The 23,961-nt window shown below is 39.2% G+C and overlaps 1 protein-coding gene across 3 annotated transcripts in view; it reads right to left on the bottom strand.

Moving 5' to 3' along the window:
- Nucleotides 1-21,377, bottom strand: part of DENND4C (DENN domain containing 4C) — a 117,487-nt gene extending 96,110 nt beyond the window's left edge. For all 3 annotated transcript variants that reach the window (XM_058565862.1, XM_058565864.1, XM_058565866.1), the window contains exon 1: nucleotides 21,016-21,377. The gene's annotated coding sequence lies outside the window, so the exon portion shown is untranslated. The remainder of the gene's footprint in view (nucleotides 1-21,015) is intronic.
- Between the last annotated feature and the right edge of the window lie 2,584 nt (nucleotides 21,378-23,961).

The following is a 23,961-nucleotide window of genomic DNA, read 5'->3' as shown; positions in this document are numbered from 1 at the left end:
TTGTGTTTTGTTTTTGTTTTTTTTTGGTGAGGAAGATCACCCCTGAGCTAACATCCATGCTAATCCTCCTCTTTTTGCTGAGGAAGACCGGCTCTGAGCTAACATCTATTGCCAATCCTCCTCCTTTTTTTTTTCCCCAAAGCCCCAGTAGATAGTTGTATGTCATAGTTGCACATCCTTCTAGTTGCTGTATGTGGGACGCGGCCTCAGCATGGCCGGAGAAGCAGTGCGTCGGTGAGTGCCTGGGATCCGAACCTGGGCCGCCAGTAGCGCAGCGCACGCACTTAACCACTAAGCCATGGGGCCGGCCCTGTGTTTTTTATTCAATTCAAAATACTTTTTAATTTCCCCTTCTTAAAGTATTTTCTTTGACCAATGGGCTACTGAAAAGTATGTTTTTCAGTCTCCAAATTTTGTACTTGGGAATTTTCCAAGAATCTTTCAGTTATTATTTCTAACTTAATTACATTGTGGCTAGAGAATATACTGTGTATGACTTGAATTTTGTTACATTTCATGAGACTAGTTTTATAGCTAAGAACATGGTCTATCTTGATAAATATACCACATGCACTTTAGCAGAATGTGTGTTCTGTTGTTGTTAGACAGAGGGCTCTCCAGATATCCACCAGGTCAAGTAGGTTAATTGCGTTGTTCAAGTCTACCATATCTTGCTGATTTTCTGTCCACTTGTTCTATCAATTACTAAAAGAGTGGTATTGAAATCTCTGGCTATAATCATAGATTTGTCTATTTCTCCTTTCAGTTCTGTCAGTTTTTGCTTCATGTATTTTGAAGCTCTGTTACTAAGGGCACAAACATTTAGAATTATGTTTTTTTAACCGATCCCTTTATCATTATGAAATGACCTTCTTTATCTCTGGTAAAAATTAGTCTGTATTTACAAAAGTTTTTGAAAAAAATTAAAATGTTTATAAAAACTAACTTAGTTTAGTAATTAAATTTCATTTCCCAACTGTAGCTAAGTTAATCTTTCAGAATCAACTTCACCTCTCTTGACTGTTTAGAACGGCATACATTTTAATAAATAAATGCTGAAGTTAACATTATTAACTTCAATTTACAAGGCTAAATGTAGTTCACACAATTCCTCTCACTGTAACAAAAAGATTTTCTTAAAGCTTCAAAGATATCTGTGTGCCCCTTGGTGTCCCAAACCACACAGAATGAATGATGACTTTTGTTTAAACCACAAAGTACAGTTTTATCAAAGTTATTTGCTACAGTTAAGCAATTTAAAATAGGGCGTTGGTGATTCCATTTAGAAAGCATTATCAACATCAGTTACACTGGCTAGGTTATGAAACTACACAATTGAAAAAGTAAGTCCTTTCAGATAAAAATCAGTCCCTTTTACAGAACACAAAGCAATGAAATTCTCTACTGTTGCACCTGCCACTGAAAGTTTTGTAAAGAAGGAGGGTTGTAAAGAAGGGTTGCAAACACAAATGCTTAAAGGGGTCAGGCAGGACATAAGAGTCGTGGGAACTAGAGAACGCAGGCAGCCACTACTAGTCAGATCCATCCAACTGTCGCCAAATGGACTTGGTAAAACCAGAACCTTTTTTTGCCTTTTTAAGAGAAGCCAGAAATCAGGATTTTTATGTAAATCTCCAAGTTTTAAAAAATCGGCTACTAATTCAAAATTCTTAAACACTGCTAAATTCAAACAAAACACAAAAGCAGGGTATATTCACTCTAAAGGTTAAAAGTCTAGAAAAGAACAATTTTTAAATTCCATTAAAAAGAAAACACTAACCTGGTTAAATACCTAACTCCACCCTTAAACATACGTGAACCAGTGACCCTAACTATGTCTATCAAATTGATAACATAACCACATAGAAGGGAGTGAAAAAAGAACTAATCTAGGTAACTTCCGAACAATTTACTCTAATATGAAGAACTGAAAAGAAATTTTGACCTTTACTTAAAAGGTTTGTTTTTTATAGAGGTATTGTAGCAATTCTGAAATTATTCTGTGTGTACTCTATGATTGAACAATTATTGGAAGCCACAGTTCTTGCTATGAGAAAATGGAGACATAAATATGGGATGGGAGAAGGCAAGTAAGAATCTGTGTATTAGAATGGAATTATGGGCCAGCCCTGGTTGCCTAATGCTTAAGTTCGGCGCACTCCACCTCAGCAGCCCAGGTTCAGTTCCCAGGTGCAGACCTACACCACTCGTCTGTCAGTGGCCATGCTGTGGCAGCAGCTCACATACAAAAAAAAAAAAAGGGAAGATGGGCAACAGATGTTAGCTCAGGGTGAATGTTCCTCAGCAAAAAAAGAAAAGAATGGAATTAGAGGTATCAGTATGAACTCATGACTTTAAAATACATATATACCAAATGCAATGTGGCACACTGAATTGCATCACAGAAGAGAAAAAGCACATCAATGTAAAAACTAGTGAAATTAAAATAAAATCTAGATTTTAGTTCATAGCAATGTAACAATGTTGATATCTTAGTTTTGACAAATGTACTACAGTATTGTAAACTGTCAGCCAAAGAGGAATACGGGAACACTCTGTACTATTTTTTTCAACTTTTCTATAAACCTAAAATACTTCAAAAACAAAAATTTTAAATACATCTGTGTCAACATTATTGATAACAGAGAAAAAATGGAAACAGTCCAAAAGTTCATCAACTGATGAAGAGATAAATAAAATGTAGTACATCCATACAATGGACTATCATTCAGCAATAAAAAGAAATTAAGTACTGATACATGCCACAACATGGATGAACTCTGAAAACATTATGCTAAGTGGAAGAAGTCAGTCACAAAAGACCATTATTAATAGTATGGTTTCATTTATATGAAATGTCCAGAACAGGCAAATCTATAGAAAGAGAGAAAGTAGACTGGTGGCTGCCTAGGGCTGAGGGGAAATGGAGGAGTGACAGCTAATGGGTATGGGGTTTCTTTTTGAGGTGATGAAAATGTTCTATAATTGATTGTGGTGATGGTTGAGCAATCTGTGACTATAGTAAAAATCAATGAATTCTATACTTTAAATGGGTGAATTGTGTGGTATGAATTATCTCTCAATAAAACTGTTAAAAATGTGTGTGTATACGTATATCTCCTCCTTCCATCTGCTAAAAAGAAAATCCAGATGCAATGTCACCCCACCAGCAATGAAAACATACTCAGCACCTAAATCTTTTTTTTTTAAAACCATTCCCCACCATTCCTTGGAGAAATGGCCAGTCCCAAGGCTGGGCAAGAAAAGCACAAGATACACGTAGAACACCCTATGCAAGGAAGAAAAAGCACTGCTCAGACTAATGGAGGTCCTATCAAAAGAACACAGGAACTAGCTTGGAGAGTCTCCCATTGGCCAAACTGGGAACAATTTCAGCATTAAAATGAATGACAGTAATGGATAATAACACATAAATTTTTTAAGCCTTGAGTCCATATTGATATCATAAAATAAATGAATGAAGGGAAGAGAAGGAAAGGAAGGCTCTTCACAATACAATGCCAACTAATAAACATAGAAGGAATGATGGAAAACCATTTTACAATCATTATAGTATTCAGATGCAAGCAAGAATTATCAATGGATGCTAAAAGCACTGGGTAGATGCTGATTGGAAATAGGATATTTATACAATCTCGAAGTCTTTCCCCAGAAATATTAACAATTACAAAGGAATAAAATATATCATCAGAGAAATCTGATGGCCACCACTTTAACCATGTAGTCAAAGTTAACATCCTAATAATTGGTCAAACTGATATTATGTGCTTCCTGATGTGATGCACTAAGAAGCACACCACATTAGCTATGTAGTATTCCTGACAAAAATGCACAGCCTTAATCTAATTATGAGGGATTAGACAAACTCAAACTAAAGGGCTGAATTCTAAAAAAAAAAAAAAAAAAAGTCAATATAGGGAAAGGGGAAAAAAGTCCAAGGTACTGTTCCAGGTCAAAGGAGATCAAAATCTGAGCATCAAAATGAGTGACAACAAGGGGCCACCCCGTGGTGTAGTGGTTAAGTGTGCACACTACGTTGCTGGCGGCCCGGGTTCGGATCCCGGGTGCACACCGACGCACCGCTTGTCAGGCCATGCTGGCGGCATCCCATATAAAGTGGAAGAAGATGGGCACAGATGTTAGCCCAGGGCCAGTCTTCCTCAGCAAAAAGAGGAGGATTGGCATGGATGTTAGCTCAGGGCTGATCTTCCTCACAAAAAAACAAAAAAAAATGAGTGACAACAAGGGGTTGGCCCTGTGGCATAGTGGTTAAGTTTGGTGCATTCTACTTCAGGCAGCCCCGATTCACAGGTTCAGATCCCGGGCACAGACCTAAACCACTCGTCAGCCATGCTGTGACAGCAACCCAGACACAAAATAGAGGAAGACTGGCACAGACGTTAGCTCAGGGCTAATCTTCCTCAAGCCAAAAAAAAAAAAAGAGGAAGATTGGCAACTGATGCTAGCTCACGGTGAATCTTCCTCAGCAAAATAATGAGTGGAAAATCTCCAAACACCTGGAAATTAAACACACTTTTAAATAATTCATGGTTCAAGAGGAATTTTAAAGAAATTACAAAATATTTTGAACTGAACAAAAAGAAAAAGACATATCAAAATGTGTGGGATGCAGTTAAAGCAGTGCTTACAGGGAAATATATAGCATTAAGTACTTATTAGGAAAAAAAGCAAGCTCTCAAATTAATAATCTAAGCTTCGATCTTAAGAAACTAGAAAAAGAACATCAAAATAAACCCAAAAAAAGCAGAAGGAAGAAAATAATAAAGATAGAAAAAGAAATAAACTGTCCCTATTTGCACACATGACTGTCTATGTAATCTACCAAATAAATGACAACTAAATACAATGAGTGATCCTAGAAGGGATCTGGGAACAGAAAAACAAAAAACTGCTATAAAGCATAGTATTGGAAAATTTTCAGTGTAGACTATATATTAGATAATTTTGCAACAAAGCTAATTTTCCTAATGTGATCATTGTATTGTTGTGTAAGAGAATGTCCTTGTTCTTAGAAAATACATGCTGAACTTATTCTCAAATGGTTTAATCAAAAAATAATAATATGCATAGAGAGAGAGCACTAACGTGGCAAAACGTTAATAACTGGTAAATCTAAGCGAAAAGCATAATGGGAGCTCATTAAAATATTCTTACAACTTTTCTAAAGGTTTGAATTTTTTTCAAAATAAAAAGGTTTTTAAAAAGCAGTTCCTGGGGCTGGTCCGGTGACGTGGTGGGTAAGTTCACACACTCTACTTGGTGACCCGGGGTTTCCAGGTTCAGATCCTGAGTGCGGACCTATCCACATGCTTATCAAGCCATGTGTGGCAGGCATCCTCACATACAAAGTAGAGGAAGATGGGCACAAGTGTTAGCTCAGGGCCAATCTTCCTCAGGAAAAAAGAGGAGGATTGGCAACAGAGGTCAGCTCAGGGCTAATCTTCGTCAGCACAAAAAAAGCAGTTCCTGTCCTTTGAGATTTCAACAAAAGTATAGGGGAAAATGGAAGAAAGTGGGAAAGGTAAGAAAACAACAGAGTGGAATAACACTGGTTTCAACTCAAGAAGCAGGCAGGAAAGCCTAATTGCTAATGTGAATATATCCAATTTTAGCTACATTCTCTATAAAGTTAGAAAGGTAGAATATAAAATCTGCTAAAATATTTCATATATATTCATATATAACCTCTATTTTGTTTCCTCAGCCAATTTCCAAGCTAGTACTACCCATAGTTAATTACAATAGTTCTTTATGTTTTTTTGATCTGGTAGATAAACTCCTTCTTCACCCTTTTGTAAGAATTTCCAGGCTTATTCATCCAAGCTTATCAAGTTTCGGAGGGGCGGGGGGGGAGTTGAGATCTTTGTTTGGAACTGCTCTAAAACACAGATTATTTAAGGAGAATGGGCATCTTTACAATGTTAAGTTCTCCAGTCAGGAGCATGGTAGGCTCTCCGTTTTATTCGGAGAAAAAAAAAAATATTCTTATTTTAAAAAAAGCCTTTAAGTTTCATGATTTTCTTCACCCAGGTCTTGCACATTGTTTGTCTGGATTATTCATAAGTATTTTACAGTTTTGTGGCTAACAGGAAGGAGTTCTTATGTTGACTAAACAATCACTGCTGGTATATTAACAACCTACAACTGAGTCTCCAACATTGTTCTAAATGCTGGGAATTAAAGCAATGAAAATACCAAATGCTCTGTCTTCATGGAACTTAACAATATAGTTGGGAAATAATCAGTAAACAAGTATAGACTTACAAATAAATAATTTCAGAAAGCATAAGTGCTATGACAAAAAACAAAGATAGAGGGAAAGAAAGTGATATGGAAGGGCTTATTTTTATAGTGCACTCAGGGATGACTTCTTTGAAGAAGTAAGGAAATAAGATCTGAGCAGAAGTCTAACTGAAATGAAGGAGTAAATCACAGGATGATAGAAAACAACATTCCAAGCAGGAAGAAAATAAAAAGGCTTAAGGCAAGTAAATAACTTGATCTTCGAGGAACAGCAGGTCATGGCTCTGGATCTTAGGGGAATACTGGGAGAAAAGGTCAGCAAAGGAGGAAATCATATAGGACATTTTAGGCTAAGGTACAGTCTTTGGGTTTTATTCTAAGTGTGATGGGAATACTCTCATTAATAATGATGAGAGTAATGTGTTATTATTTATGTCTTTAAAAAAAATCACAGGGGGCCAGCCAGCTGGCACAGTGGTTAAGTTCCCACGCTCCGCTTTGGCGGCCCGGGGTTCACAGGTTTGGATCCCGGGTGCAGACCTACGCACCACTCATCAAGTCATGCTGCAGCGGCATCCCATACTGAGTGGAGGAAGATGGGCAGGGATGTTAGCCCAGGGCCAATCTTCCTCAGCAAAAAAGAGGAGGATTGGCAACAGATGTTTGCTCAGGCTAATCTTCCTCAAAAAAAAAAAAAAATCACACAGGCTGCTGTAAACAGACTAGCGGGAGAAGAGTGGAAGCAGGGAAAGCAATCACAAGGCAACTGCAATAGTCCAGAAGAGAGAATAATGGCTTATATTAGGGCTAAGGAATGGGAGCGACAAGAAATAGCAAGATTTGGGATACAGTTAAAGGTAAAACTGCTGCTGATGAACTGGAGGTATGAGAGAAAAAGAGAAAGTAAGAATGATGCCCAATTCGTGGCCTAACCAAGTAAAGACGGTGAATGGTGGTGCCATATACTGAGATGGTAAAGTGTGAGGAAAGGGTAGGTATGAGGAAATAAACCAAAAATTCTGTTTTGGACAAGTTTGAGATGCTAACTAAACCTTCAAGTGGAGAAGGCAGTCCAATATAGTGTGAAGTTTGAAAAGATACCAAGTCTGGAGTCAACAGCAAATTAATGATACTTATAACCATGGAGTTAGATAAGATACCCTAAAAAGTGACAAATACTGTGGGGCCGGCCCGGTCGCGCAGCCATCAAGCGCGCGCACTCCGTTTCGGCGGCCCCAGGTTCGCAGGTTCGGATCCCGGCGTGCACCGACGCACTGCTTGTCAAGCCATGCTGTGGCGGCGTCCCATACAAAGTAGGCACGGACGTTAGCCCAGGGCCAATCTTCCTCAGCAAAAACAAAAGAGGAGGATTGGCATCCGATGTTAGCTCAGGGCTGATCTTCCTCGTAAAAAAAAAAAAAAAAGTGACAAATACTGATAAACAAACGATACAAGGCCTAAGCCTAGGGCACTCCAACCTTTAGAGGTAAGGAAAAAGAAGCTAGAAAACAAGACTGAGAAGGAACTGCCATAAATCAGAAAAGAATCAGGATGGTCTGGCATCCAGAAAACCAACTGAAGCTTTTCAAAAAATAGGAACTGATCAATCAACTGTGCCGAATGTTGATGAGAGGTAGAGTAACTTTACGATTGAGAACGTTGATAAGAGTGGTTTTAGTTGGTGGGAGTGAAGAGCCAGTCTGGAGTGAGCTGGAGAGAAAACGCAAAGTAAGAAAGTAGAGACAGTGAGTCTGAGCAATTCTTTTTGACAAATTTTGCTATAAATGAGAAAGAAAGGGGTGTATGTGAGAGAGAAAGAGAGAGAGAATTGAGATGTTACAGCATATTCATATGCCTATAAAAATGATTCAGCAGGCAAGAAAGATAATGCAGGGGAGAGTAAGGATAACTCCAGAAGCAAAGTCCTTAAATAGGCAAGAGGCCACAGCACAGATGGAAGGATTGGCATAGAAATATTTAGCTAAGAGTAAGGAAGGAAAAGAGATTAAATAGTCTTCTTAGTAATGAAAGTGAAAGAGCAAAATGACTAGGTAATGCTGAGGGTATGACTGATATCTGTGGCCATAAATGTAAAGTGAGACTAGTCAGCACTGCTGTTTGTTTTTTCCAGTCACACTCAGCTGCTCAGTTTCAAGGAAGCACAGAGTTGGCAAAGAACTGAACCAGGGCTGAAGTTTTGCCCTGATTTACAGTGAAGGAAGACAGGAACAAGAAAGTTGATAACTTGACCCCACAAAATAGTACAGAGCTAGTAGGCATTAAAATTTTTATTCCATCAATCAATGTAACTGGGTAAGGAAAGGAATTATTATATGAGGGGGATGATGGACAGTGAAAAAGTGGTGTGACTAATGGCCTGGAGGTCTAGATGGAATCCAAGAAACGTCAAAAGAGGGTACCAGAGTATACAAGCTGGCAAAAGGAGTGATGGAAGTCAGAGTTACACGCTTAAAATATTTTAAGTTATAGATCATAGTGATAAAGTCTAGGGTAATGGTTCTCCACTCTGACTACACATTACAGCCAGCTGGAACACTTTTAAAAAAAAATCAGACCAATAAAATAAGAATTTCTGAGGATGGCACACTACCATCAATATTTTTTAAGCTGCCCAGTTAACTGTAACCTACAGTCAAAATCGAGAACCAATAGTCTTTAAGTGTGATCACGGAAGTTGGCAGCTGACTCAGGTTGGAAAAGAAACCTGTAATCTGCAGATTCAAGAACTTTAAACAAAGTTTCCTTCTTTTATTCCCAATATAAATAAAAGCATGAGCTATGTTCAAAGTATTTTACACGCCTTAACTCATTTCATACTCATAACAACCCAACAAGGTAAGAATTCTTTTTAACGATGAGGAAGAATGGAAGAGCACGGAAGTGTACTGAATTGAGAGTCCTAAGTTATACATGAAGTAGTATCACACTATTTGAAGGCAGACTGTGGTAAGTTAAAGATGCATATTATAAACTCTAAGCCAACTACTTAAAAAAAAAAGATGCATAACTAATAAGCCAATGTGGGGATAAATGGAATACTAAAACATATTCAATTCAAAAAGGAACAAAGAACAGATAGGACAAATTAAAAACGAATAGCAAGATAATAGATTTGAACTCAACCATGTCAATAATTACACTAAATTTAAGTGGCCTACCATGATAAATGAAAACATATGTCCACACAAAAACTTGTATACAAATATTCATAGCAGCGCTACTCAAAATAGCCAAAACATGAAACAACCCAAATATCCATCAAGTCATGAATCAATAAACAAAATGTGGTATTTCCATGCAATGGACTAATATTCAGCCATAAAAAGGAATGAAGTACTACTGATACATGCTATAACACAGATGAACCCAGAAAGCATTATGCTAAGTGAAAGATGCCAGACGTAAAGGTCACATATTGTATGATTCCATTTGTAAGAGACAACCAGAATAGGCAAATCCATAGAGAAAGCAGGCTGACTAGCAGTTGCTAGGCGCCCAGGGAGGGGAAATCAACAGTGACTACTTAAAGGAAAGTGGTTTCCTTTTGGGGTGATGAAAACATTCTGGAACTAGATAGTGGTGATAGTTGCATTGTGAATGTATTAAATGCCACTGAATTGTACATTTTAAGTTGTTAAAATGCTGAATTTTATATTATATGAATTTTGCCACCATTTTTTTAAAAAAAGAATGATGTACTAATACATACAACAACACGAATGAACCTCAAAACATTATCCTAAATGAAAGAAGCCAGTCACAAAAGATCACATATTGTATGATTTCATTTATGTGAAATGTCAATCGATTAATGGTTGCCTATGGCTGGGGTAGGGGAGAGAGGGATTGGACAGTGACTGCTAATGGACACAAGGTTTCTTTCTGGGGTGTTGAAAATGCTCTAAATTAGATTATGCTGATGGTTGTAAAACTCTGTAAAAGTACTGAGAACCACTGAACTATATCCTTTAAGTGGGTGAATTCTACGGTATATAAATTATATTTCAATAAAGCTGATTTTAAAACCAAATTTTTAAGTGGTCTAAACACTCCTATTAAAAGACAGAAATTATTAGACTGGATAAAAAAATAAGACAACTCTAAGCTATCTACAGGAAACATATTTTAAATATAAAGACACGCAATAAACTAAAAAGATGACTGACTTTTGAAAGGAGCAAAGGCAATTCAACAGAGAAAGGATAGTCTTTCAACAAATAGTGATAGAAAAATTGGATGTCCATATGCAAAAAAAAAAAGAATTTAGACTGAGACACCTTCTATAAAAAGTAATTCAAAATGGATCACAGACCTATATATAAAATGCAATACTATAAAACTTCTAGAAGAAAATACAGGAGAAAACCTATGTGATCCTGGGTTTGGCAATGAGTTTTTAGACACAACACCAAAAGCACAATCTATGAAACAAAAAATTAATACGGTAGACTTTATTAAAAATTTCTGCTCTGTGAAAGACACTGCTAAAGAGAATGAAAAGACAACCCATAGAGTGTGAGAAAATATTTACACAACACATATCTGATGAAAGACTGGTATCTAAAATATATAAACAACTCTTAGAACTCAACAGTAAGAAAACAAACAACCCAATTGAGAAATGGGCAAAAGATCTGAACAAACACCTCACCAAAGATATACATATGGCAAATATGCATACGAAAAAATGTTCAACATCATTAGTCATTAGAGAAATGCAAATTGAAATAACGAGATATCAATATACATCTATTAGAATGGCTAAAAGTTTTTAAAAACTGACAATACCAAATGCCGATGAAGATGCAAAACAGGAACTTTTATTTATTGCCGATGGGAATGCAAGATGAACAGCCACTTTGGAAGACAGTGGGACAGTTTTTCACCAAGCTAAACATAAGCTTACTACATGATCCAGCAATCACACTCCTAGGTATTTACCCAATAGATTTGAAAACTTATGTCTGTGCAAAATCTACACACAATGTTTATAGCAGCATTACTCATAATCATCAAAAACTAGGAGCAAGGAAGATGTTCTTCAACAGGTGAACGGATAACCTGTAATACACCCATACAATGGATGATTCTACGATAAAAAGAAATGAGCTATCAAGCTATGAAAAAAATGTGGAGGAACCTTAAATGCATACTGCAAAGTGAAAGAAGCCAGTCTGAAAAGACTATATGCTACATGATTCCATTTACATGACATTCTAGAAAAGGCAAAACTATAGAAACAGTAGAAAGAGATCAGTGGTTTCCATGGCTTTGTGGTGAGGCAGAGAGGGTTGAAGAGCTGAAATACAAGGGATTTTTTAACCTAAGTAAAACTATTCGTTGTGATACTGTAACGGTGGATACATGACATTATTCATTTGTCAAAACCCACAGAAATTTACAGCACAGAGTCTGCTTTAATATATGCAAAATTTAACAAAAAAACATTGAGGTAGTCAGGGGATGCCCTGGAGGAATGTGAAGTAGGTCATGAGAATATAACTGTATTACAAATGTATGAACCAACTTCACTGAAGTGGGGTGGAGAGGGAGATTTTGACCAAAGCAACTTTAGAAATGAGGGGAGTCTGTAAAACCAAAGGCAAAAGGAACTGCAAACAGGCATTCTAGTCGATAAAATTGTTTCCCCCAGGGGTATGAGTTAACAATTCTGATACTGCTATATATGTATACTGGAATTGAACAATTACGTAAATGGATGATGGATGGTAGGAGCCAAGTTTCTCACCGTCGGAGTAGGAATTTACAGATAAGCAAGGGGAGGAGGCTAGGATGAGCCATGTAGTAATGGATTAAAGTTGGAGACTCAGTATGACCTCATATTTAGCTTAATATAAATACAGATGGTTACATATAGAAAGATTTATAGATATACATACAATAGGTTAACATACACAAGTCTATTTCCTTGTTCAATCAGCCGAGAATGACTAGAATAATGACACCCCAGTAGCAATCAGCACACCTAGCACCCAGATCTTGGTTTCTAATACTATTCTCCAATAAAATGAACCAAGGCTTTTTGAAGAAATGAGTGATTAATGAGTCTGGAGCATTTTTTAGTGCCAGAAAGTAAGTGCTCAAAAAACAAATAAGCAAGCAAACAAACAAACCCACACTGATGGGTGTATGTCAAAGGATCCCAGGAGCCAACTGAAAGAGCTCTCAACAGCCAAAGCTGCAACAATTTGAGAAAATAAAGTAGTACTGGATTATAACCCAAAGTATAAAATAAATATCCACAAGTCCATATTGATATAAGTTAATGATACAAATAAAGAAATAAACAAAGGCAAAGAGACAAACCTCTCACGCAAAAGAATTCCAAATAACTTATGCACTCTGCCCTCAAGAAGTGAGTATAATTCCCCATCCTTAAGCGTGGGATGAGCTTAATGACTTCCTTCCAAAGAGTACGAATGGAAAGCAGGATGAAGGGAGTAACTTTACGGTGGAGAAACATGACAAACACCACCTCAGCCAGGTAATCAAGATCAACATCAAAGTCATAAATCATGTTGACAGTATGCACCCTGAATACGACGTGATGAAAATGGCACTTTACTGTGATCTTCTTCGCAAAAACCTATAACCCCAGTCTAATCCTGAGACAAACATCAGAAAAACTCCAACAGAGGGGCATCCTACAAAATGCTTGACCAGTACTCCTCAGAACTGTCATGGTCATCAAAATAAGAAAAGTCTGAGAAACTGTCACACCCAAAAGTAGCCTAAGGAGACATGACAGTAATGTATACGGACAGGATCCTGGAACAGAAAAAAGGACATTAGGTAAAAACTAAGGGAATCTGAATAAACTATAGGCTTTAGTTATTAATAATGTATCAATATTGTTTGATTAATTGTAACAAATATACCATACTAATAAAAGATGTTAATAGTAGGAGAAACTGGATCTGGGGTATGGGGAACTCTCTGTAATATCTTCTCAATTTTTCTGTAAATCTGAAATTGTTCTAAGAAATATAGTCTATTTTCAAAAAGGTACAAGGATGCAAAAAGATATAACATATAGATTTTAATCATAAGAAAGCTGGAGTGGCCATATTAATAACACTCAAAGGAAGACTTCAGAGCAGGGATAAAGAGAAACATTTCATAATAACAATAAGAGAGTTAATTCATCAAAACAATAATCCTGGGGTCGGCCCCATGGCGCAGCAGTTAAGTTCACACGTTCTGCTTTGGTGGCCAGGGGTTTGCCAGTTCGGATCCTGGGCATGGACATACTCACTCACTGCTCATCAACCCATATTGAGGCAGTGTCCCATATGGAGAAGCTGCAACTCTACAACTATGATACACAACTATGTGCTGGAGCTTTGGGAAGAAAAAAGAAAAAGAGGAAGACTGGCAACACATGTTAGCACAGGGCCAATCTCCCTCAACAACAACAACAAAAAGACATAATAATCCTAAGCATGTATACATCTAACAAGAAAGTGTCAAAGCATATGGAGCAAAAACTGAAAAAACTGAAAGAAGAAACAGATCCACAATTAAAGAGAGTTCAACACTCCTCACTTAGTAATTCATAGAACAGGTATACAGCAAATCAGTAAGAATACATAAAATTTGAAGAATGCTATCAACTAACTTGAGATAATTGATACTTATAGAACACTCTACCCAACAACAGCAAAACAGACACTCTTTTCAAGAACACACAGAAAATTTACCAAGATAAACCATATGCTAGCCCATAAACCAAGCCCGGAAATATTTTAAAGAATTAAATCATAGAGTACGTGTTCTCTGACCACAATGGAATTAACTTTGGAATCAATAACAGAAATATAGCTTATAAAATTCTCCAAGTATTTAAAAATTAAACAACTCTTCTAAATAATCCATAGATCAAAGAAGAAATCACACGAGAAGTTAGAAAATATTTTTAACTGAATGAAAATAACAGAAATCAACTTGTGAAATACAGCTACAGCAGTGTTTAGAAGGAAATTTATAGCTTTAAACACTTGTCTTAAAAAAGAGGAAAGTTTTTAAATCAATCATCTAAGTGTTCACCTTAAGATACTAGAAAAAGAAAAGCGTATTAAACCAAGAGAAAGTAGAGGAAAAAAATTAAAAGAGCAAAAATCAGTAAAATTGAAAATGGACATGTAACAGAATAAAAATCGATACCTCTAAATTAAGAAAAAAGCGAGAGGCAGGCATTACTAACATGAGGAATGAAAGAAGATACATCTGGGCCGGCCCAGATGTATCGGCTTAGCGGTTAAGTGCACGTGCTCTGCTGCTGGCGGCCCGGGTTCGGATCCTGGGCGCGCACCGACGCACCGCTTCTCCGGCCATGCTGAGGCCGCGTCCCACATACAGCAACTAGAAGGATGTGCAACTATGACATACAACTATCTACTGGGGCTTTGGGGGGAAAAAAAACAAATAAATAAAAAATCTTAAAAAAAAAAAGAAAGAAGATACATCATTACAGATCCTTTAAACATTAAAAAAAAGAGAATAATATTATAAACACTTTCATGCCAATAAATTCAATAACTTAGATGAAATGGACAAATTATTTTTTTCCTTTTTTTTTCCTGAGGAAGATTCGCCCTGAGCTAGCATCCATTGCCAGTCTTCCTCTTTTTTTGCTTGAGGAAGATCAGCTCTGAGCTACCATCTGTGCCAATCTTCCTCTATTTTGCACGTGGGTAACCACTACAGCATGGCTGAGGGGTGGTGTAGGTTGGCGCCCAGGATCCAAACCTGTACACCTGGGCCGCTGAAGCAGAGCGTGCTGAACTCAACCACTACGCCACGGGGCCAGCCCCGAAATGGACAAATTCTTTAGAAGACACAAATTACCAAAACTGACATAAGCAGAAACAGGATTGCCAGCAACCACCAGAAATAAGAAGAGGCAAGGAAGGATTCTTTCCCAGAGTCTTCAGAGGAAGTATGTCCCAGCCCACACCTTTGATTTAAGACTTCTAGTTCCCAAGGGCCGCCCCGTGGCTTAGCGGTTAAGTGCGCCGGCTCTGCTACTGGCGACCCGGGGTTCGCATCCCGGGCGCGCACCCACGCACCGCTTCTCTGGCCATGCTGAGGCCGCATCCCACATACAGCAACTAGAAGGATGTGCAACTATGACATACAAGCATCTACTGGGGCTTTGGGGAGAAAAGAGGGAAAAAAAGGAGGAGGACTGGCATGGATGTCAGCTCAGGGCTGATCTTCCTCGCAAAAAAAAAAAAGACTTCTAGTTTCCAGAAGTGAAAGAGAATAAATTTCTCTTGCTTTAAACCACACGGTTTGTGGCAATTTGTTACGGCAGCCCCAGGGAAACTACTACGTATGTGAATAATATTTTGGACGTAGTGGAATAAAAAAATATATTAAATTTAACATCACTTGTTACTTCTTAGTGTGGAGCTACTAGAAAATTTTATATTACATATGTAGCTTACATTATATTTCTAGTAAATAGCATTCAGCTAGGTAGTGGCAATAAGGCAAGAAAAAGCAAAAGGTATACTGATTGGAAACGGAGAAGCAAAACTGGCTTTCTCTGCAGACATGATAACTGTATATGAAGAAAATCCTAAGGAATCTACATAAAAGCTGCTAGAAGTGAAAACAGAATTTAGTAAGGTAACAGAATACAAAAGCACTATATGAAAGAATCAATTGTATTTTTATATACTATTAATAAACAATTGGAAAAAGAAATTTAAAAATACAGTATCACTGACAATAGACAGCATCAAAAAACATGAAATACTTATGAATAAATTGAACGAAATATGTGCAAGACCTAAAAAATGAAAACTATAAATACACTGTAGAGAAAACTAAAGAGATCTAAATAAATGGAGAGATACGCCATGTTAAAGTATTGGAAGACTCAATATTATTAAGATATCAATTCTCCCCATAAGGCTTTTTGTAGAAACTGACAAGCTTATTTTACAATTTATATGAAAATGCTACAAATCTAAAATAACCAAAATAATTTTGAAAAAAAGACAATGTTGGAGGACATTCACTACCTGATTGCAAGGCTTGCTATAATAGTCATAAAGACAATATAGTGTTGATATAAGGATAGACATACAGACCAATGAAACAGAAAGAGACCAGAAATAGACCCACACTTAGAAAAAATGAAAAGGAGTTAGATTGCATATAACTTCCAAACTAGTAAAGGGGGAAGAGGGGAGCAGGAGGGAGGGCAAGTAGGAAAGAAGGGAGGAAGGGAAGAAGGAAATTCTACAGAATAAAATAACAAGGTGCTATCAGAATAGCTGATCTCCTAACTAGCCAGTGTGATCAGGAGAGACCTCTCAGAAGTAACATGTAAATGGAATAGTATATGAGGAGCTCTAAAGGAAAGAACCTGAAAGTAGGCTGGTGTGATAGGTGCACAGCAGGCAAGGAGATAAGGCTAAAGAGACAGGGCTTTCAAGCCAGAGGAAAATATATAACAGTTCTCAATTCTATCCATTTTTTCTCATCCCTACTGCTGCTGTTCTCAATGCTCACCTAGATGCCTTCAAGATCTTATAGCTGATGAACCTGCAGCCTCACTCCAGCTGCTCCCCCAAATTCATCCCTCACAATAGAACCAAAGATATTTAACAGCTTAAAATCATTAAAGGGCTCCCTGTTCCTCACAAGGTAGGGTCTTAATTTCTTATTTGACTCTTAAGACCCTTCATGACATAGCCCCTACTTACTCTCCACTTAAACTATCTCTAATCCACACCAAACACAGTTAGGTATTTCCCTCTGCTCCTATAGCATCGTTTGCTCTATTGTAGATTTGTCGTGTTGTAGTTATGGTGCTTATTTATAAGACTGTTAATCCTACTAGCCTTTAATGTTCAGACTGTATGTTATTCACCTTTTTATCCCTAGCAGAAAGCATAGTACCTATGTAATAGATACTTTATTCCATAATTAAAACAGACTCATAACATTTTACGTTCAGTATCTAAGCATCCCTAAATTAAGAAATAAATGAACTGCACATACACAATAAAAAAACTAGATTCAAGGAATCCTTTAAAATATTTCAAAGATATTTTAAAATTCTATAAAATGACTCTTCTAAAAGTCAAAAGATTATGAATCTAGATTTGTAAATATTAGGTTTGGATGCAATAAGGTACACTAAGAAACATGTATGCCCCACAATATTACTGTAAGTATTAAGAATCTTATAAGAATATTACTTATTATATTGTAAAAGTAAAATTAACAGACAGAAACTTGTAGCAGGGAGTATTATGAATTTATGTTTTGATTCCTACTCAAGGAATTCAAGTCACACATGCGCATCTACAGTTTTTCACCTTGCTTTAATTCAGTTCTCAAATACTATATTATAGGAGCCCTAAGGATCCACTACAAAGGAAGTAGTTCAAAGAATGTTTACTTTTTCAAAAGTTTAAAAAGAAATTTGGCTTGGACCATCATATTAGCAAAATGATTTCATTACAGCATTATTTTAAGAGTAAAAAAGTGGAACTACTAAAAGGTTAAAAAGATAGGAAAATGGTTAGATAAACTGTGGCAGTAAAACTTTGGACTACTACAAAACCATAAAATAACAGTAATATGCAGCACCAGGGAAAACATGTTATGTCTAAAAAGACAATTAGATGAACGTTAACCACAGAATTATAAACAAGTATAGAGAGGATTAGTATATTATACTAATTAATATATTATGCAAGTACAATAGAATTGTACAGAAAAACGTATTTGTAAGATAGGTGAGAATTAATTTTTTTTTCCTTTTGAATTTCCTTTAATCATGTTATATTCTTTTCCAATACATGCTTTTCATATAGCACATTAAGCTCAACTACACTTATATGTATTATGTACTGACCTAAGCAGAAAAATTTTTAAGTTTATAAACTACCTAACTTCTTCTCACGAAATAAAAACTTTTAAATTTCAAATAATAAAATTATCTGATTTTGGAATTTCCTACAATGATACTAAAGACCTACTATTTTACACCAGCTGTACTATTTAAAACTCTTTCCCCAAGTTCTAACTCTTATAATCTCCAATTCCAACAAAGCATCCCATTACTACAAGTCTGTCAAACTGACAATCTGAAAGAGGAGGTACAAATTGTGGTACCAGCATAGAGAAGATAAAATTTTAATCCATATTATTATGAAAGCTTATTTGCTCTTACTAAGTTGCAGTAAGTATATTATATTGGAAATTCAAATTATAACAAATTCCATTTTTGCAAATCAGAAAGACCAAATGAGACAACCTGCCTCTGACTCAGCAGCTTTCTTTTTTACTTTACAACCTGTGCTTAAGTTGCAAGGATAAGACTGAAATCTAACTTTCAAACTGAGCAGCAAAGCCAATGCAAAATCAATGTCTGTCTTGGCAGAAAACTCCATTCAAGAGATGAGATGTTTTGGGTTTTTTTAAGGAAGATTGGCCCTGGGCTAACATCTGCTGTGAATCTTCCTCTTTTTTTTCTCCCCAAGGCCCCAGTACATAGTTGTGTATCATAGTTGTAGAGTTGTACCTCTTCTCTACCAGAAGCTGCCTCAGCATGGGTCAATGAACGGTGAGTAAGTCCACGCCCAGGATCCGAACCGGCCAACCCAGGGCCGTCGAAGCGGAACGCACGAACTTAACCGCTAAGCCACCGAGATGTTTTGGTCTTAACCGGCAGATACATAAAGAGCAAAGGTGCCTTGTTGGGTTATTATTTATCATGCAAAATCCCTTGTGTATAGCTACAAATTAGCTTTTGCTGCAGATACTCAACACGTTTCTTTATATAGAGAGCAACTCAACCAAATAACCTTCCAAGTCTGGCACCACGAAATGTTACAGCCTACACACCACTGCAGTTCCTTGTAATTTAAAACATTTGCCTTTTAAGAACAGTCTCCACGTACCAACTCTTCTGCCAATTTCCTCAGCTGAAAAGCTCGAGTTTATACTACAAAATACTATATTTACTCTCAACAACAGAATGCACGCATTTACAAATTATACAAGAGTAAATTACTCCAATATACAACTTCAACATTTCCAACATCATAACTTTTCTATTATCCAAATTAACAAGTCTGAACGGTACCACACAAAGTGATGTACTATGGCCAAAATCAACCCACATATTAGTTCACTAAAATCATTAATATAAAAGATCAGATTCCTAATCCCAATGAACTCTTTTGCAAAATGGCCACAGGAAATACCAATGACGGGAAAGTGTGAATTGAGTTTGCCACTACTAGAGCAATAAGTCAAAGCAAGCCCACATGAGAGGCAGATCATCCTCATGAATACAAGTCTAAGTTGATATCTGAGTTCCCAGTCTCACACCAAGAAGGCAGTTTACCAACTATTTAACAGTACTACAAAGAACAAGGCAGAAAATAAAATATAGGAGGTTTTTTTCACGGTTATATTGATCAAGAACAGGTATCCTTGAATGCTCAGAGATGAAGTTTTTCTTTGCAACTAGTTTTGCTCTTATCACGTGTACACAGAAAATCACACGACACTCTGCATTTCAGATAGCTTAATACACATGATCACCTCAAATCAAATATTTATTGAGAACTCAGCGACTTAGCCCTAACATTCTCCCCTATCTTACTATACCCTTCACCTTCTAAACCGGGGACCAGAAGGGAAGACCTACTCCTATCGTAAATTGGGGTCTAGAGAGAAAGCCTTAACGCGGTTTTGCACACAATTAAGCAGGCTCAGTAAATCAATTTCCCAGACCACAATGCTTGACAATCTCTCGGCGGCAAAAACACAGACAGCTGAGTGTTTATTACTGGAGATGACACTTTCCCTTACATTTCCACACGTAACTTTGGTAACTGCCCTAAATTTTCCCGTGTGAAACAAAAACACATAATTGGGGGCGGGGGGTACTATTTAAAAAGTGGGTCATTCCTTATTTGTTCTGATGCGGCAGTCTTTGGGAGGGAAAAGGTCTATGAAGCAGAAAAAGGGAAGAAAAAAGGACATGACAGCATCCTCAGTGCAGAAAAGTTACAGCTCTTTATAAGAGTCAGCACTATGGGCTCATTAGTTGGTTTTATTTGTGTTTAGTCACTCGGAGTTGAATGGAACCTACCTTCCTAAAAGTTATTCCCAACAAAGAAGCCCTGAGGATCCGCCACTCTAAGGCAGAGGAGGAAATGCCCTCAATTCACCTGCGACACCTGCCCGGGCACTCGGTTCTCCCCCCTCCCTGTCTCCCGATCCTTTTCGAGACCGTGGGCCCTAGCTCTCCGCCGGCTCTGCCCCAATCCCCCTCGGGGACCCCTGATCCCCACCCCCGCCCCACCCTGCCCCCACCAGGCGGTCCCGAGGGCCCGGACCCCTCGCGCTTCCACGCGAGCGGCACTCAGGAGCCCGAGCGGCGGCGCGGGGAGGCCCTTCCTGGCGCAGCCTCTCCCCTATCACACCCTGCAGGCTCCGGGGACTCCCCGCCCCCGGAAACCGCGGGGAAACTAGGCCAGGAATGCCAGCCCCGGCCACCCTCCGCCTCCTCGGCGACCCCCCGCAGGCCGGCCATCGGAACCCAGCCCGCCGAGTTGCTACCTGCCCGGCGCCCTCCCTGCCCGGGGGCGCGGGCCTGGCGGAGGCGCGGCTCAGGGTTCCTCCGCGAAAGGCCCTCCACCGCAGACTCACCTGCCGCCCGCTCCTTCAGCGCTACCCGAACACAGCCTCTTCCAGGGGCATGAAAGCGCTGGCTTCGCGGCCTGGGCGCCCTCGGCAGGGCGAGGCGGGGGACTCACTCCAGCGCCCGCCGCCGCCGCCGCCGCCGCCACGGCCCGATCTGCGCCTGCGCCGCCTCACGGACTCGGTCTCGAGGGGCGCTGCATGCAGTGAGGGGTAACGGCCGGGAGCGCGAGCTCGCGCCGGCGCCCGGCTCACGCGAGGCCGGCCGTGCGGACGGCGGGTCGCCTAGGAGCTGCCCGCGGCACGGCCGCCTCAACAGCTGACGGCCATGTTTCTGTTCCCTTTTTCTTTTTTTTCTCCCCCTCTTTCCGCCCTTTCCACAGAACAGCACTTTCCTTCCCCCCTCCCTCTCCCTTTCCCACTGCGGGGGCGGGTGGAAAAGGGCGTGGGGGAGGGGTGGGGAAGGGAGGGCGCGAGGGCGGGGCTTCACTCAAGCCCCGCCCCCGGGGAGGGAAGAGGCAGCGCGGCCACCGCTCCCTCCCCCGCCTCCCGCCGCGACCCCCCGCGGGGCTCGGGGTTCGAGTCCTCCTTGCCTGCGAGCCCCTCCTCCGCGTCCGCGCGGCCGGTCCCGAGGAGACACGGAGCTGAGGAGCAAGGGCCCGGGGCGCTGCTCTGCACCCCTGCCTGCGGGTTGCGGGCTCGAGGTGTGGTGCGGGTTTATTGCCGTGCCCTCGGGCAGGTGCCCGCTGCGCCTCTCGGGTCTTTCAAATACGGGCAAAGTGACGCCGAGTCCCTCAAAGTCACTGAGGAGAGTGCCGAGAGGGATGCAGGTCTCTGGACGAGAAGTTTCCTTCCCAGGGTGGGAGTTGGAATTCCCACACATAACTGGGGGTCTCTGGAAAGAAACCCGCTGACCCGCGCTCCCCGAAGTCCCTTCCAGGCTGCAGCGCCCCGTGAGGGTCCTCGGCCGCGCCCCGTGTCGCTACCTCGGCCGCGATGTCGCGGGATGGGAACTCCAAATGTGGAAATCGCTTGTTTAAATAATCAATCCTCTCCTGCCTCCCAAGTAAGTGTAGCCTCGTTCTCAACAACCGACGCGTGCATAGTCGTTTGGCCTTCATGCAAATTTTGCGAGATATTTTTGACAACGTTTTGAAGTTATTATAGTGAGAAAGAATAACAACTAGTTATTCAGGAAGAAGCAAGTGGTTTGAAACAAATTAGAAATTTTTACTTCCTGGCCAAAAAAATTGGTGAGTGACTTCACAGATTACATGGCAGGTGATTATTGGAACCAATAAGATTTGTGCATATCTGATAAGTATTCACATAGATAATGATCATTCTCTGAGAATTATTCTCTCCTTGTTGAATCTATATTTTTGCCAGAAGTACGAGATTAGACCTCCGTCATGAAGGCCCCGTTGTCAATTTACTTCTAAAGTTTATTGCGTATATGGATAATTTGAATTTTGTAGCCAATAGCAGAAACTATTTTCCTAACCACGTTAGCAGTCACAGTTGATTCAGTAGAAATTCACAGCAGTAGAAATAAGCCTTATTTAGTAATAGTTTGGAGTCAATTTGAGCCCAGTGGAAACCAATGTTTGACACTGACAATCTGGACAGAAGTTTAAAAAGGAACTAGTAATTCAAAATTTAGCTTGTAGACTTCTTGTCCTTCCTTTTTCAAGGGCTAATTAATTAATAGTTTAAAAACATCGAATATAGACAAGATGTCTTAATGGGTACATTTCATTAACACTCATAGATTGAAAGTTTTTTCATCTTTTCCTGGTTTTTTGCACCCACAGAAATGAAAAATGGAAGCCAGTATATCTCTTCCATTTGATTGACACATTCCTCTCAATTTGCAATGTAAGATTTAAGAGTTTCTTTAATTTTTTTGACTATTTTAATTGTCCTATAGCTTTACCATAGATTTTCATTGCCATTTTCTACCCAAAATTTCAGAGAATAAATTGTATGTTTTGGGCCTAATTTTTTGTCTAAAGGAGCTGTTCTTAGGTCTGAAAGTCCTTGATTCAGCAGCCTTCTCAACTGCACTCTTAAGTGCCCAATTTGACTGTCTAAAAAGTGGGAGAGGAGCTGGAGAGCTCACTAACAACATAATTGTTATAATTGTTATAGTATCACAGCTTCAGTTCAACCTGTAGAAATACAACAATGCTTAGAAGAATCACTCAGCCCTTTGAAAAGGGGAATATGGACATCTGACTGAGCATGATCACTCTCTGCAGATTTCTGTGGATCAGTTGGATGGAAATGTTGAAAATTTTCTTAAAATAAGCAAGATATTTTTGGCAGCCATTTCCTGGGCTGCAGCATGCCATGTTATTTTCATCTTCCTATTTATTCTCTTCAAAAACTTCAAAACATTGCTCTTTCAAAGGAATATTCAAAGACCTTTATACCTCTATACTTTTTATTTATTTATTTTTGTGTGTGTGAGGAAGATCAGCCCTGAGCTAACATCCATGCCAATCCTCCTCCTTTTTTCCCTTTTTCTCCCCAAAGCCCCAGTAGGTAGTTTTATGTCATAGTTGCACATCCTTCTAGTTGCTGTATGTGGGACACCGCCTCAACATGGCCGGACAATCGGTGAGTCGGTGTGCGCTGGGATCTGAACCCGGGCCACCAGTAGCGGAGCGCGCGAACTTCACCGCTAAGCCACGGGGCCGGCCCTATACTTTTTATCTGTTTTATTCAATTCCATGTTTAACAGAAGCATATAAATCTAATAGTTTAATCTGATTATTGTAATTAGTTATTTTTGTGGTTTCTTAATGTCTGAATTCCATACTAGACTGTAAGCTCTGTGAGATCAGGGTTTACATATGTCACATCTGTGTATTCACATGTCATATTCTCTTCTAGATCCCCAGTACCTAGCAGAGTAACCAATATATGATAGGCCCTCAAAAAATATTTGAT

Source organism: Diceros bicornis, chromosome 22 (genome assembly GCF_020826845.1).
Source record: "Diceros bicornis minor isolate mBicDic1 chromosome 22, mDicBic1.mat.cur, whole genome shotgun sequence".
Lineage (NCBI taxonomy): Eukaryota > Metazoa > Chordata > Mammalia > Perissodactyla > Rhinocerotidae > Diceros > Diceros bicornis.
This window is presented reverse-complemented; position numbering and strand designations above follow the sequence as displayed.